The sequence below is a fragment of the Saimiri boliviensis genome, chromosome 1 (assembly GCF_048565385.1).
Source record: "Saimiri boliviensis isolate mSaiBol1 chromosome 1, mSaiBol1.pri, whole genome shotgun sequence".
NCBI classification, from domain to species: Eukaryota; Metazoa; Chordata; class Mammalia; order Primates; family Cebidae; genus Saimiri; species Saimiri boliviensis.
The window spans coordinates 144,403,089-144,417,664 of NC_133449.1; the positions used below are offsets into that span (position 1 = coordinate 144,403,089).

The 14,576-nt window shown below is 44.3% G+C and overlaps 1 long non-coding RNA gene across 2 annotated transcripts in view; it reads left to right on the top strand.

Annotated features, from left to right (window-relative positions):
- The window catches only part of LOC141585626 (uncharacterized), a 31,828-nt gene extending 18,225 nt beyond the window's left edge, over positions 1-13,603 (top strand). The window contains exons 2-3 of one of the 2 annotated variants that reach the window (XR_012519210.1): positions 1,275-1,414; positions 2,653-13,603. This is a non-coding gene — a long non-coding RNA (uncharacterized LOC141585626). Of the gene's footprint in view, positions 1-1,274; positions 2,101-2,652 lie in introns of those variants that run through there. The other variant, XR_012519211.1, reaches the window with a different exon arrangement.
- Positions 13,604-14,576: the final 973 nt, after the last annotated feature.

The window sequence follows — 14,576 nt, forward strand, 5'->3', positions numbered from 1 at the left end:
ACATACGTGCACTAAGTATGTGTGCCATACTCTGTCTTTGCATCATTATCCTAGTTCTGTCCTGGAATCATACCCTTTTGTGTGTGTATAGAAAGCTAGCAAAGTGGCCAGGCCTGGGATGTGTTGGAGTCCCCCTACCCACAGCAATCCAGGATGCTCACAGGGGCTGTTTACATTCTCGAAGTCCAGCTGCAATTGGAAACATACCTGTGGTTGCTGTAGGAGATGCCACAGAGTGGGACAAATGTCCTCATGAGAAACTCATTATGCTGTCCAAAAGGAGCTGTCCATTTGGAGCCAATTGGTAGCAGGAGGCCGCTCAACACAGGCCAACCACCCTTCTAGCGACATTCTGCCTCATGCTGCCACAGCACCGCATCAACACAATAGCACTTCACAGTTCAAGAAGCAGGCAGATCGCTTTTAGAAATTAGGGGAAAGAGGCCAGTTTCGCTGGCTCACACCTGTAATCCCAGCACTTTGGGAGGCCAAGGCGGGCAGATCACTTGAGGTCAGGAGTTTGAGACCAGCCTGGCCAACATGGTGAAACCCTGACTCTACTAAAAGTACAGAATTAGCCGGATGTGGTGGTGGGCGCCTGACCTAGCTACTCAGGAGGGTGAGGCAGAAGAATCACCTGAACCAGGTGGTGGAGGTTGCAGTGAGCCAAGATTGCACTCAATCTGTGAGCAAGACTCCATCTCAAAGGGAAAAAAAGAAATTAGGAAAAAAAGTGTTTGAGAGCTACTTACCTGTTTTTAAAGCCTCCCCATGAAGCTTCCACATCTGTCTTTCTCCTGTGCTCTTAGGTCTTGGTCCTGGGCCAGAAAGTCAGAGTCACAGCCTAGACACACTAAGGATGGCATTCAGAGTATCCTGGCCTGTCATCCTGTCCATGGCAGAATAAGTAGTTAGTACAGAGGGCCTGTGTGCCCGCCAAGCTAGGATGTGATTTGATGTCACATTTTCCAATATGGCAGCCAGTAACCACAGTGGCTGCTTCAATTTAATTTAATTAAAATTAAATAAAATTTAAGATTCCATTTCTCCATCACACTAGCCACATTTAAAATGCTCAGTAGTCACCTGTGGCTAGGGGCTACCTTACTGGACAGATAAAACGTCTACATCATCACGGCAAGTTTTGTTGAGTGGTGCTGCTACTCCACTGCCATCATTTAAACTGGCATGAGGTCTTTGAAAAGCCCCCAGAATCCACGTGGTGGGGGAAAGCTACCTGTACATCCTTTCCTCTGCTCATTCATTTGTTTCAGGAATGTCATCATGTACCTGTGTACACAAGGCACACCAGTGTTGACATACTCAGGACCTGCCAAAATGATCCAGACTCTGCTCCTGCTCTTAAAGGACTGACCATTTGGTTCAGGAGATAGGAAATATGCACAATGGCCAGGTGAGGTGGCTCATGCCTATAATCCCAGCACTTTGGGAGGCCGACGCAGGCAGATTGTTTGAGCCTAGGAGTTTGAGACCAGCCTGGGAAACATAGTATAACCCCATCTCCGCAAAAAATACAAAACAAATTAGTTAGGTGTGGTGGTGCACATCCCATCTCTAAAAATAAAATAAAAATATTACCAGCTACTCAAAAGGATGAGATGGGAGAATCACTTGAGCCCAGGATGTTGAGGCCACAGTGAGCCAAGATCCTGCCACAGCAGTCCAGCCTGGGCAACAGAGCAAGACCCTGTCTCAAAAAAAAGAAAAGAAAATTGTACACAAGTAACAGTAACACAAGAAAGTGATCATTTCTTAAGAGAAATATACTGAGTTCTCACAGAGTTCAGACAAGAAAAATCGGCTTCCAGCTCAGGAAAAGGAGTAGCTTTCAAAGGAGAAATGTGGAAGTGGAAGAAAAACTCTCCCAAGCAGCAGGAAGGGCATGAGCATGGCACGGAGGCAGACAGGGTCCTTCCTGGCAGAATGGTGGCCCTCCTCCCTGGGAGCATCCGGCCTGAAGCTGAGGTAGGACTCCTGCCGACTGACTGATTACCTCAGCGCGCCCTGCTCAGCAGAGGGGGATTAATGTCCTAGCCCAATTGCACTCTGTTTTGATTAAGGGTCATTGGTAAGGAAGTTGTAGGGAATTCACTCTAGCAAGTGAAAGAAGGATATTAAATGACTTACAAAATTACCAGGAAAGCTGAAGAAGCAGAAACTAGATTGAGCTTTCAGGAGTGGCTTGGAACACCAGGCCACCGTGGAAACTGCTGCCTCATTGATCAGGAAGCCACCAAGATCAGGAAGTGGTATAATTACAAAGTGGCCACCATTTGTACTTGCCACAGAAAACCCTGACACAGCCATGATGGTGCTGCCGGAGAAAGAGCAGCTCCAGAAAACATGAGCTCTAATTCACTTCCCCTTCCACATTTCATCCGGGCACATCTGACTGGCAGAACTTAAATTACATCCAGAGCCCCAGGGACAAATGCATCTGAAAAATTAAAAATAATGTGAAAAACAATGGTTGCTAGTTTTCCAGGCTCCAAAGTATAGGAAGGAACATTGGAAAAGTGGAAATCCATTTCACCTCCTCCCTGCCACACCCTCCCACCCACCAGTGATGGGGAATTAAGTGACCAGTCATACTCCAGGATGATTAGAGCAACTTCTTTTTTTTTCTTTTAGATGGAGTCTCACTCTGTCACCCAGGCTGGAGTGCAGTGGCGTGATCTCAGCTCACTGCAACCTCCGCCTCCCGGGTTCAACTGATTCTTCTGCCTCAGCCTCCCAAGTAGCTGGGACTACAGGTACGCGCCACCACACCCACCTAATTTTTTTCTATTTTTAGTAGAAATTGGGTTTCACCATATTGGCCAGCTGGCCTTGAACTCCTGACCACATGATCCGCCTGCCTCAGCCTCCCAAAGTGCTGGGATTACAGGTGTGAGCCACCGTGCCTGGCCTAGAGCAACTTTCAAAGGTGAGAACCTGAGACTTTTTCTGCTAAAGGCAGAGATCGGGAGACAACACTCATATAAGTGCATTAACAAGAAAGAAAAGTGTGGAAAATATTTGAAGGAGATTGGGTGCTGTTTAAAAACCAAGGGTTCCAGAACTGGGCAACCTCTTTGCTTCAGTGCAGCCACTGTGAATCCTGGCTTTTTGCAAAGAACTGCATGAATCAGCAGGGTCGTACAACATCCTAGCCAGCTGCACACTGTCAAGGACTAAGGGAAGCCCCAGGTAGGGTGAATTTCCAAGTCTGAAAAATACCAGGGAAGCCAAAGAAACAGACACTAGGTTGAGCTTTCAGGAGTGACTCTGAACATCAGCACCCAGCTCTTGGTTTTGTTTGTCATATCAGTCCCTGCTGAGGAAAGCAAACAGCAGGTAACTGTAGAACACACCTGTCTATAGCAGCTGTTTGATGTTAGTAGGCTTTGATTGTCAACCGAGCAATTTGCTTAGGATTTGGAAACAAAGGAAGGAGATTGTCAAAAAGCCTGAGGAGCAGGTGACATGCAGCATGCCTATGTGCTCCCAGCAGTCAGGAGGAGGATGCGTGAGCGAGAGATTGGCACCAGAGGTAGTGCAGGTTGGGGAAGTGACAGCCTCCTACAGGGCAATAATGGGATCTCTCCAATAAAGCGCCAACTTCCTATCCCAATAAAGTGTTGATGTCAGCAGAGACCACACTACGGGTAAACGAGTCTAACCAGTGTCGGGGTGGGACCTAGGGAGGAAAATTGCTCAATTCTTGCTATGGTTAGAGAAAAACATCAGGGCCAGGCGCAGTGGCTCACACCTGTAATCCCTGTAATCCCAGCACTTTGTGAGGCCAAGGAGGAAGAATGGCTGGAGCCCAGGAGTTCAAGACTAGCCTGGGCAACATAGCAAGACCTCATCTCTAAAAATAAAATAAAATTTAAAAAAGAAATGCATCAGTGAGGAGTCCATAAAGAATGCCAGCCAGAATTATTTCTAGTTGATAGTGACTAATCTATAGTCTATTGTGACTGAGGAGTGTTTAAACCTACCCGTCCTTTAAGATCCAGCTCCAGTCCCAAGTGGACTCATTCACTCACTGATTCATTCATTCAAGGGTCTCTACTCAGCACCTTTTGTATATAAGATATACAATGAACCATGCTAGTCATGGTGTCCACAGGGAGATAAATGAAAGTAATTTCTCTCTAATATGGAGATAGGATGTGAATAAATAACTCTAGTGCAAGTTAGCAGATGAAATAAAGTAATGTTAAAATTCTAGGATGGGACGGTTACTCAGTTTGGTGGAGGAAAATGAGAAGGATCTGGGAGGCCTTCCTGGAGGAGGAAGTGGTCTTGGTGAAAGCCTTCATCATGAGCGCCCATTCTTAGGTATTCAGTCCCTCCAGAAAAGCTGGTTGGTTGGTCTCCATGCAGCTAGCACCCACCATATGTTGCCTCATGGAATTTGTTGTCTTTCAATATATCTAATCTTTTCATTTATCTCTGACTTAAATAATGAGCTTTGAAAGTATTTTTTTTTAATGAATCAAAATAACGTATATAAAGAAAGGTGCCTAACCGTATAATGGGTAATTAATCAATATCAGCCCTTTTCTGGGATGGAAATGGGCCCAGAGGGAAAGGTAAATGTTGTGGTTTAATTTAAGTGGGAAATATACTGCAACACCTTGATCAACTTCGGTGTTAAAGGATTGGGATTGGCAGCTTCGCTCGAGTTCTTTCTTACTTGTTTTGGAGCCAGGCCCTTCTGTAACCTGGGAAAGTGTTCCCCATCATATTCTGGAGAATTTCTCTGAGCATCTCTGTTTGTTTCTAACTATGATATTCAGAGGAGGCATACATGATTTTAATTGAATTGAAAACAAGATGTAATGTGGGAAGTATTGGACATATAATAACTGTTGGGAAAGAGGAGAATGTATAATGAAAATGGACATAGTTCCTGTAACTTTTGCGCCTCCCAAACTCCAATTGAAATTTAAATCCAAAATGCATTATTCTGAGGATAATTGTTCAGCATAAAATTATGAACTCAAATTAGTGTCTCATCACCCTCTCAAAGGGAAGCCTGAGGGCAAAGGACATATAACCAAATCTTAGCTTTCCCATCAGACCCCTCCAGATGAGTGTTAAAGCATTGCAGGGGTGGAGGGAAGAGCTGGGAAAGCAATGGCGCAGTCACACATTATACATCTGCACAGTCTTGAGAGCTCTGCAAATCTGTCCCATAGGTGGGGTGGGGACAAGGAGTTATTCAGGCTGTGAAACAATAAATGAAGAAACGTTAAGTGGACAGTTGTCCAGGCAGAGAGTCATAACCCAGGCTATAGCGCCCAGGGACACCCCCTCAACCCTATGGTCAGTCTCTATGGATGTCACCAGCAGCATACAGAATAGGCAACTCCCTTGCTCCCCTGGCAGCACTGGACCAGGTGTCTTAAAATCTAGATCTTGTCCTTACTCTGTGTGATTTTGTTCTCGCCCCAACCTTTCTAAATCCAAATTTTCTCATCTGTAAAATGCACCCACCTACATCACAGGGTTGCCATGCAGTTGAAATAAGCTAATAGTTATGAAAGTACTTTGAAAAGCTGTAAGAATTGTAATAATGTTATTCCTTGACTATAGATTAACGAACATAATAAAATTGCTATTGCAGATATTAGCATAATAGCACAGATTGTCCTTCCCTTTAATGGAATTCATCAGGAATAAAATGCTCCTGCTTTTTCCTGACTTCTCTCACCGTCTTTCTTCTGTAGGAGGCTACGAGGCTCAGTGGTCTCCAGAAGCGTACCTCTGTGTGGGGGAATGTTCCAGAAAGCCACTCTCTACCAGGACATTGCTTCAATGCAGATTAGATGTCCTCTTGGAACCTTCCAGGGCACTAATTACCTAGGGCTCTGGTAAGAGGATCAGCAAGTGTTTTAGACTAGTAAGTGTGGAAATTCTGCTCCAGTATAAGTCAAACCAATTTTGATTAGAAAATATACTCTGTTTCATGAACAGCTGGACAGTTTACTCTGCCAGTTAAAGGACAGTGCTTTCCCCCATCCTAGCCAGAGGGAGCTTGCACTAGGTTGAAGTCCCTGATAGGAGCCAGAGGGCTGGCTCTACTTGAGGTCACCCTGCTTCCCTGTTCTGTGGACAATGAGGATGGAGTGAGCCTGTCTGGCAAATACCTGTCAGAGGCTTCATCCCAGCAGGGCGGGCACAGAGCCTTATGTGCTACCAACGGCTTGCCATGTGGTTTTCTCCCTCCAGATCCAAATGTCACACTCACACTGCTAATATAAAATTCACCACAACGCTTTCGTTCATTTCCTCTCAGGCGGCTTTTCTCTCACAGGCTCCATGAAGATTTCCATAGTTACCAAGCTCTCTATGTAGAGTCAGCTTCTACCACCAGCAGCCCCATCCTAATTCCACACTGCCATTCTCTCTCTTCTTCAGTTCTCTCCATGTTTCCTATTCCAGCGCAGCATTAGTATAATGGGTTGGAACTAGCTGAGTAAGTGATTTGCAACTACATTCCCCACTCCCACTAGAGGGACTGACCTGCTAAAGGAAGTCACTGTAGAAACTACCCTTTTTTTTCTGAAAAGGCCTTTCCAATAATCTCCCTACTTTTTTTTTTTTTTTTTTGAGACTGAGTCTTGCTCTGTCTCCCAGGCTGGAGTGCCGTGGAATGATCTCAGCTCACTGCATCCTCTGCCTCCCAGGTTCAAACAAGTCCCCTGCCACAGTCTCCCGAGTAGCTGGGATTACAGGCGTGCGCCACCATGCCCGGCTAATTTTTGTATTTTTAGTAAAGACAGGGTTTCAACATGTTAGCCAGGCTGATCGCGAACTCCTGACCTCAGGCTGTCTACCCACTTTGGCCTCACAAAGTGCTGGGATTACTAGTATGAACCACTGCGCCCAGCCACTTTCTTAGTGTTCCTTTTGCTTGACCTTCAACATGGGCTTTCTGAGGACTGGGCTCTGCTTTGTCTTCATTTAGCTCTTCAAGCAGGTCTTACGTCTTCTTAAAAGTGACATTCATAAAGCAGGGGGGTCACTGAAAGTCTAGGGCCGTGCAAATGCTGTCAGCCAAGGAAGATGCTTCCTCCTGCCTCAGAACACAGGCGGACTGCTGACAACACCTGAACCGGCGAGGGAGAGGTGACCTTGGATTGGAAACAAAGGGCTAAGCCCCGGAAGCATGCTTCTTAATTCCCTGCAACAACACAGCCACTCACCTTAGGCAGTGCAAGAGCACAGAAAACAAAGCCTCATTTGGCATCTCTGATATCATCTTTGGAAGTGAATAAGACAAATAACTTAAAAGGGGCAGGGGAGATCGATGACGCTGCTAACTTGAGACTGTCCATATGAGAGGTTCTGATTTATCAGCCTTCGTTGAAGCTGATAAGCTCTGGAAATGAGTGTTCTGTGATCAGCGGCGGTACCTCCTGGTAGTCTATGTTGCTCTCCTGGTTGGGATGGGTGGGGGATGGGGGGATGTGACTGTGACAGGGACTGAAAATACACACTTTGATTCCATCATTCACTGATCCACTGGTTTGCCTTATTATGATGGGGCTGTTAATTGTGTCATCCCCAGGTACAGCCCAAGGCTAGTGGGAATTATATTTCAGCACAGGTTTGGGGTGAGGGAAGAAAAAACTACTGCTAAAAGTGGAGACCTGTCATTTTTTAATTGGTATTATTATGAAAGCTATGTTGCTTGCATTAGCAGACAGAGCCAGAGAAACCATGCAGCCATTCAGAAAGGAGCAGGGCAGCTCTCCTCAGGGCAGAGGGATGTGCGGGATCCAGCAGGGAGAGGGAAGCTATTATTAAAAATAAGAATAAGAAAATAGAGCTGTAAAGTGGGTGAGTAGCCCTCCTGAATATTGGTGCCGAACAGTGTCTGAGCACTGGCTGGGGCTGCCTGAGTAAGATTAAAATCTGCAGGGAAATTTTGTTCCTTAGCACTGGCAGAAATTAGGAATAAATTCAATTGCATTCTGCACAATAGCTGGAAGCGATTGAGGTTAAGTGGCCTCGCTCTCTGATGTGTTAGTATTACTGAGCACTCTCTGCTCACGTGACTTGGTGCGATCTGCTCTTGGAACACGTCGCCATGGCAACTGATGATTTCTATTACAGTACATTCAAGTTCACATTCTAGGCCTGTCATATGCTTGGAAATTTCCAGTTAAAATATTTATTTATGAAAAAGGCAAAAAGAAAAGAAAAGCCACCCCCAGACTCTTTCAGGAATAGAAAACAAAAAGGTGCCCCCGATGAAGAATTATTTATCTGTGGACAAGAAGGGAATGCTGCATTTTCACTCAGCTGTTGCCACTAAACAAAAAATGTCCCACAGGGTGGTGAACTTTGTCAGGGAGGGGACAAGTTGAAATCTTAGCTGCTGTGGTTTGGTGTGCAGGTGTGATGTCGCACTGGATGCAAAGTGACAGAAGTGGCCTGAAAAACCTACAGATCAGAGTCTCCATTTGACCCTCTGAGGCACATGGCTCCGATTTCAGCTTCTCGCTAGGCTTCTACACTTTATCTTTCTTAGTCAATCCTCAGTGGCAAAAAAGCTGCACTCTTCCCTCAGCCACAAGGAAGGGCTGGAGGGAGCTCTCACTGGGTGGGTCAATATTCTGGGATCCCTGGGGATTCCAAGGCTGATCCCAGTGGAGGAGGAGGGCAGCCGGGGACATAACGTGGCAGACTGCTCTCTCTCATGGAAGCCGCAATCTTGTCCATGACAGGGTTCCATGTGGCTTTCTCTGTACTCCTCCCGGGCCCTGCCCATGGAGCCCTGGGGACCCCCAGCCCTTTTAGGAAAACTGTTAAATTTAAGTGTATGTATGCCCACTGGTTTCTCCCTGGAGAAAGAGAGCCAGGAGTTAAACTAAACCTTTCCTGGGAAAGAAAACATTACTTCTTGGCCATGCATGACACAGGGTTGCTAGCGAGGCCTGGCTTCACATACTTTTTTCCCTTAGTCAAGCACATTAAATATGTTAATAAATGATTCCCAGTGCTTTCTTTATCAGAAGGTTTCAGGTGGCTGCAGGGACCCTAGGTGCCCAGTTACCTGGTGAGGGCATCCCATGACTCACAGATGGTTCTTTCTCTAGCTATTAAAATCTCCATGATCTTTTTTTGCATTGTGGCCTCTGCTGAGTCTGATTGGACTCACACACTGGTTTGTAGATGGAATCTACTTTGTACAGAGGGGCAGTGTTTCCTGGACTTGCTTAATGATAATGATCACTAGGCTGCGTGTTTAAAATGCATATTCCCAAGGGGACCTCAGACCTACTGAGTCAGAGTCTCCAGGACAGAGACCTAGGAATCTGTATTCTTATAATCAAGCAGATGTAAGTCATACTGCATTTGGATTGTGGAGCCTATCAGCAATATTAGAGCTATCTTTCAAAAATTATCTTGCTGACATACTCCTAATGTCTCTCTGTAAGGCATTGGGCCAGGAGTCTTCTGGGAAATTCCTAACCATTATTGGTGCAGAATGGGACAAGAGATTGGGCAATATTAAAGAGTGGATTGATGGTTGTGGTCCTGGACGTTCCCCAATGGAGGCACAGATGAATTCAGTCCCGTTAATATGAATGTATTATCTATGTAACCAAATAGTCATCCCACGTGTAAGAAAATAACTTATTAAATTCAGATTAACCAATGTGCTTACCCAGCTGCTCCATGGCAGGAGTTCTGTGCATGTAGAACAGATAACCACTGTTTGGGGTATGAATGAAACGCAGGGTTAGATTTTTAGTCCCACACAGCAGCTTTGCCTATGAGGATTTGCAAGACAGGTGTTATGTTTACACACTGCTAACTGCACATGTCATAGGTTGCGGGGGGCAGCATCAAAGATGGCAGTGTTAAAGAAAGAAACCTGGCCAGGGAAGTTCCTGTTCTGTACTACAGAGAAGACAAGCAAGAAGACACTAAGCATAGAATAAGCCCCCATACCCTGTATTCTATTTGTCTAACACACATGAGTGTTGCCTGGACACACAGTTCTTTGGAGGGATTCTAGATAAAGACTTTGATGTCAATACCATTCGTATTGCTCTTTCTCCCGTATCTGGAAGCATGAGGTGGGATTGCTGAACTTTCAGTTGTTCAGTAGATCCAAAGGACTCAGGGACACCTGGAGAAATTAGAGCAACCAGGGTTAGTTTCTGAATCAGTTCAAAAGTTTCCGAAAACTCCTCTCTCTCTTTGTCTCTCTGTCTGTGTCTCTCCCTCCCTCCCTCCCTCCCTCTCTCTCTCTCTCTCTCTCTCTCTCTCTCTCACTCTCTCACACACACACACACACACACACACTATAAGCTCAGAGAGAGCAATTTAACACCCTTACATACTTTTCTAGAGTCCTGAATCATGGATACAGAAATGACTTTTTCACATTCTGGAGTGGATTGCAGACCTGAAGGTCCTGCTCAGCCAAGGAAAGACAGGACCTACAGCCCAGGATGGCTCTGGCCAAGCCTAGCTCAGGCTGCTGCTTTTGTGTGGGACAGCAGCATCACCTAGTGCTGCTGAGGTTTAAGTACAAGCTTTTTTCCTGAGAACTCCAATTTGATCCAACTGTAACAAGAACAACTATCCTCATTAGTGAATGAGAGTAGTAGTAAATACAGCAATCCCAAACTGGAAATAACACCCAGGTCCGTTTTTACTTAGCCTGGAATGTATTCAGTGACTATGCAGCATTTGAGTTTTCCATGAAGTAACATAAAAGAATATATGGCTGAGCTCATGCCAGGCAGGATGGATGGTGGAGGCAGGAGGGGTTAGCAAGGTTAAAGGGGGGCTAGGCTCTTATGTCAGTTCAGGTCCTCCAAGAAGCAGATGCTGAGATGGCATTAGAAGTGCAAGAGATTTAGTTGAAAGATAAAGGGGAGGGAGCAGAAGCGGGCAGGGAGAGCCATCAGACTTCAGTGCAGGTCTGACATCTGTGAAAAGGAGAGGGGGAAGGAAGGAAGATGAGGTAGGAGGAGCCTCAGACTGCAGTGCAGCTCGGAGAACAGCTTGACCAGCCCATCAGGACAATCTGGTGCAAAGATCACCTATGGAGGAGTCCTGCAGTAGCCAGAAAACATGGGCCCTGGTGCCACTGCTGCACCCAGTCATTGGCCGGAAGCTGCCCTGGAGACACTGACAGCTGGAGGCTGTGAGCTAAGAGCACTCCCTGGAGCAAGTTCTCTCTTGAGGGAAACCTGAATGGCAAGCCTCCACGGCTGCTGCAGATGGAAGGGAAGCTGTCTCAAAAATCACATATTTACCTGCAGATCCCCATGGCCATCAACTGTCAAAAACAGAATGAAGGAACACTGTGGATTGATGCACCTACATTGATGAGTGTAGAATCTAGCACTTGTTCTCATGCCATTAACCTAATGTAAACTAGAAAGAGGAACTCCTGAGTAGCCTTTATTAAGCATGGATTTCAAAACAACAAGTGGCCTGCCTTCTGAGGTATGTTCTCTGCCCAGGAAACCAAGTTCAATGTCAACAACTTGGAACACCAACAGTGCCTTCGCTTCTTTGTCGAGGATGGATTTGGGTCTGAAAATGTCTATATCCTGCCCAAAGTATGAACAGTGACCTCACATTTCTACCGATTCTCTCCCTCCCATGAATGGTCTTTGATACTATTGACCACGAGACACCACTACCCAGGTGATATGACCTGATCTCTGGATTTAAAAACATTAAGGAACTTGCCCAAGCTCAAAGATTTTCAGAAATCCAATTTGGCTAAATTAAGAAACACAGATAGCACTACAGACAAGGGCACAAAGTTTTCAAATCACAGTTAAGCCACAGAGGGCCAGGATCCCTTGAATAAAAAATGCAAGAAGCCACTTGACAAAGAATCCTGAAAAGATCTAAGGATGGAAGAAAGCCCACTGCAGAAATAGAGAAAGGATAAGGAAGAGCCACAAAAAAAAAAAAAAAAAAAAGAATGTGCAACTCTTTCTAAGGCTCGTGGAGGAAAGAAAGATAAGAGCAGCCACAGAGAAAGAATGAGTTAACACCACCAAAAGTGTTCAAGGCGAAAACTGGGCTGGGGAGGAGAAACCCTGGCAATGAAGTGGCTGCACTAATAAATGAGAAGGAGAGTGAAATTAACAATGACTCTGAGTGGCAGAGATACCAAGCTGCTCTTTTAAATTGGTCTTTAACAAGAAAATAAAGAAAGGAAGCATAGACAATTAGGAAATAATGAAGACTTTTAAATATAGAAGTTGAAATAAACCACATAAGGGAATAATTGAAAACATGGTACAATATGTAAATCAGCAGGTCCAGAGAATGCACATTCCCCAACCCTAGGAGAATTAGGTAATGAACTTGCTGAACTACTGACCATTATTTTCAAAGTCTTCAAGAGACCAGGAGACTATAAAATTAAAATATTTGTCCAGTCTTTTACCAAAATAAAAAAATGCAGCCTTGATAATTACCATACCTGCACTATAGACTCTCCTTACCTCATGGGGGTGTTGTAGTGACAAATGGAACTAGAAATAATTAGTCACCCAGTGGAAAACATGAGGAGGTGTGGTTAGCTAGCCGTGGTATGTGTGTGCTATGCTGAGGGACTGGAGCCAGGGACATATGATCAGGGTAATACAGATGTTCACATTTTTGTTCAATAGAATGCATTTGGGGGTTGTGTAATTATATTTCTTTTTTTCACACTGATATAAAGTTAGTTTCCATCCCAGAGAGCACAGCAAGGGAGAAAAGGTCTTCATAGTAGGTATCAAGCTATGATTTTAAATTTTCCATCCACAGATGGATAATGGAGGATAGGCAGCATCAAAAATCTCTAAGCTTTCTGTTTAATAAATAGACTAGGATAAGCTATTTTTCATTTTCATAAAATAATACATTATTCTTCTAGAAAGACAAAAAATACAAATAAGCAACAATGATAATCACCTAAAATCTTGTCCCTGTTTATAAAATTTGGTGGTTCTGCATTCACAATTTTCTCATAAATATAAATTTATTTATTTATTTATTCATTTTTTAGAGACAGAATCTCACTCTGTCACTCAGGCTGGAGTGCAGTGGCACCAACATGGCTCACTGTAACCTCAAACTTACAGACTCAAGCAATCCTCCCACCTCAGCCTCTTGAGCAGCTAGGACTACAGGCATGCACCACTACACCCAGGTAATTTTTTAAATTATATTTTACTATAGAGACAGAGAATCACTCTGTTGTCCAGGCTGGTCTTGAACCTCTGGCCTCAACTGATCCTCTCGCTGCAGCCTCCCAAAGCGCTGAGATTACAGGCATGACCTACCATGCCTGGCCAGAAGTTACTTTTATAAAAATTAGGTTGTCTTCCCTATAGGATGGTCCATATAACTGTTGTTTTTATATAACTGTTATGTCTTATATAGCTTTTTTTCCCACTTACTATAACATGCACATTCTTTCATCATTTTAAAATCACTGCACAGTTATTTAACCAATAACTTTTGGACATTTAGATTATGTCTTCTTTTTTCTTTTTGCTATTATCAGTCACTCTACAGTTACCTTTTTTTTTTTTTTTTTTTTTTTTTTTTGAGAGGGAGTCTCACTGTGTCACCAGACTGGAGTGCAGTGGTGCAAACTTGTCTCACTGCAACCTCTGTCTCCTGGGTTCAAGTGATTCCCCTGCCTCAGCCCCCCAAGTAGTTGGGACTACAGGTGCGTACCACCACGCCCAGCTAATTTTTTGAATTTTAGTGGAAACAGGGTTTCACCATGTTGGCTAGGATGATCTTGATCTCCTGACCTCGTGATCCACCCTGCTCGGCCTCCCAAAGTGCTGGGATTACAGGCGTGAGCCACCACACCTGTCCCTACAGTTAACATCTTTAAACAAACATCTTTGTATACTTACTCTGTTTTTCCTTTAGAATAAAATTCTCTAAGGGGAATTGCTTTGCCAATTGTATTTTTTTAAAGGCTTTTTTCCATCCATATTGTTAAATCGCTTTCAAGGAAAAAAAGACAACGTTCGTAAACAATACATGAAACTGCTAGTTCCCTTCTATGTGCAACAACTAGATTTAATAAATTTTTAAATTTTTCAATACAATAACATATTTAGCATCCTATAACAGTTGAATTGGGATCATTAGGTAGAATAAAACATCTGAGGAAATGTGTGTATTTTCTAAACTGACATTAAACTGTTCAAGGGAATTCTGTCTCTGTCTCTCTCTCTCCTCTCATACGTGTGTGTGTGTCCCTTTTTCCCTCCCTTCCTCCATCTCTCTCTTTCTCTCTCCTTTCCTCCCTCCTCTTAGGAAGATACATATGTGATATACGTATTTTTAAATCACAGTTAAATAATAAACTCAAAATTCAGGATGGTGAGGAGAGGCAGGGATCAGAGGAAGGCCACAGGAGAAACACTTCGAAGCCACAATGTTGGTAATGTTTCAGCTCTCAGGATCACACATACTCATTTTATCGTCCTGCTTCATAACTTATGTATATGCTGCAAGCATCTGAATGTATTAGCTACAGAGTGGGGATTATGCATTGCACA